Source organism: Bubalus bubalis, chromosome 12, assembly GCF_019923935.1.
Source record: "Bubalus bubalis isolate 160015118507 breed Murrah chromosome 12, NDDB_SH_1, whole genome shotgun sequence".
Lineage (NCBI taxonomy): Eukaryota > Metazoa > Chordata > Mammalia > Artiodactyla > Bovidae > Bubalus > Bubalus bubalis.
In genome coordinates this window covers 104634830-104637087 of record NC_059168.1, presented here as the reverse complement: position 1 = coordinate 104637087, position 2258 = coordinate 104634830, and the positions used below count along the sequence as shown (strand labels likewise).

The 2258-nt window shown below is 57.9% G+C and overlaps 1 non-coding gene across 1 annotated transcript; it reads right to left on the bottom strand.

Annotated features, from left to right (window-relative positions):
* Window positions 1–678: 678 nt before the first annotated feature.
* LOC123328768 lies at window positions 679–785 on the bottom strand. The gene has a single exon (XR_006543776.1). It is a non-coding gene; the product is annotated as a U6 spliceosomal RNA (small nuclear RNA).
* Window positions 786–2258: the final 1473 nt, after the last annotated feature.

Sequence of the window (2258 nt, the reverse complement as noted above, 5' to 3'; positions counted from 1 at the left end):
GACAACCACAAATGATGTAACTTGGATCTTAAGCAGCCAGCTTGTAGCTGAACAACCCACATGTTTTAGGTGATTGAGAGAAGAATCACCTCCTCTTTCCCATGGGAACAGGACAGGACGAGTCACACCTGGGGGCCCCGTTCCCCATGGAGCAGAGCCCCCAGACCCCGCTAGGACCAGCTAGGGGTGTGCACCCCCGGGAGCCCCGCACCCTCCTCGCTCCGGGACAGCCAGTCTCTCCCGTCCAGCAGCCCTGCTAACAAGCTGGCCGTGGCTGCCGGCGACGGCACGCTAATGACGATCACAGGCCCGGCTCAGCGGCCGGCCTGGCACAGGCGGACGGAACCACCTTCCCCTTCCAGGCCTCCGTGTTCAAGCGCTGCGCTCCGGGTGGGCCTGGTGGGGACGCACGGCCTCTCACCTCCCGCGTGGGCCGTGACTCGGAGAGGCGGCGCTGGACCTGCAAACGCACATGGCCACTCCTGTCCACAGGGAGCGCCTTTGGCACGGAGCAGCAGAGAGCCTACGTGTCCTTAGGCAGTGTGAATGCAAGTGTCTAGCCCTGGACTCAGCTTTTCTTTTTTTTTTTTTTTTTTTTTTTTTTTTTTTTTTTGTTTGTTTGTTTGTTTGTTTGTTTTTTTAAATTTTATTTTATTTTTAAACTTTACATAACTGTAAAAAAATATGGAACGCTTCACGAATTTGCGTGTCATCCTTGCGCAGGGGCCATGCTAATCTTCTCTGTATCGTTCCAATTTTAGTATATGTGCTGCCGAAGCGAGCACTGGACTCAGCTTTTCTAACCAGCGAATCGTCAGAGCCCCACGGGGCTGTCGGGAACCCCCAGCGCTTGTTGAGAGGCGCGTATGGCGTGTTTGCTCGTTACAAGAGGGCGGGCACAGGGAGGCCGGGCTCAGACAGGACTAAAGGCTAGAAAAGCGTCTATTCCTTTCCATCTCAGTTTTGTTTGAATAGGTTTTCAAGGCAGAAAAGTCTGAAGATGGGAGAAAGAAGGGAGGGGAAATGACTCCAGGTTTTCATCTTGACAGAGGCACAAAGGAATTTCAGGTGAGATAGGAAAAAGAAGAGAAAGGGGAAGAAGTCTCGGAGCTCTGAGGCCAGGCTGGGTCCTCACTGTGGGTGGGTGGAGGGAGTGTGTCGGGGTCTGCCCCACCCTACCCCCGAGCGAGACCAGCGTGAGAGGCAGAGGGCCTGGGATGCCCGGGAAGTCCCAGAGCAGCAGGAGCCGCGCTGGGCCGAGCACCAGCTGCAGGCTGTCTCCCAGCCCACCCCCCCACAGTGTTACAGATGGAGCTTTGGCCCTAGGAGAGGCCATGGGTGAGAATCTCCAGGGGAAACCAAGGCACACGTGGAGAGTGACTGGCACGCAGCCCCGGCCTGTCCCGTCTCCTGATTCTTCGTCGGCAATGTTTCCTTTAAATCTTAGCCACCTGGGGAAGGGTCAAGGCCACGGCTCAGCGTGCAGTGTCTTCCAGCCGCGGAGGCAGAGACAAGGAGTGGGCAGGACGGGGGTCACTCATGACCATCCTGGTAGCCAGCTCTGCTGCTGGAACAAAAACCGCAGCCTGGGCGGTTCCAGCAACAGACATCTGTCTCCCCTGCGTCTGGAGGCTGGGCGTCTGCGATCGAGATACCCGCAGACCTGTCTCCTGGTGAGGACTCTGCTCCTGGCTCGTGGACGGCCACCGTCTCCCTGGGTCACTTACCGCTCAGACGACATAGAGGGTGAGCTCTGGTCTCTCCTCCTCTTCTAGTGAGGACACCAATCTCAGCCTGGGGGCCCCACCCCCCAGGACCTCAGCTAAGTCTCATCACCTCCCAAAGACCCCACACCCAATACCATCTCCATGGGCTGGGGGTGAGGGCTTCAGCCTGTGGAATTGGAGGGACACATATGTTCAACCCATGATACGTGGTGCCCCGGATGGAAATGGTGTTGGCGCAGACTGCCACTGCACAACCCCCGGGGACGCAGGTCACATCCTGGTCGTGGATAGAGCCCTGAGGTTGTGGTATGCAACCTGCACAGCCGTCCGTGGTGAGCCTTAGCCTCGCACCCACCGGCCACTTTGAGCCCTGCATTTGGGGCTCTCCCCCTGCTGGTGGGACCTCCTTTAACAAACAGGTGATGCAGGAGAATGTGAAGGCAGTGAAGAGCGGCAGGAGCCCAGCAGGCCTGGAGAAGCCCCGCCTGCGCCGGGACATGGGCCCGGAATGACTCCGCCCACTCAGGTACA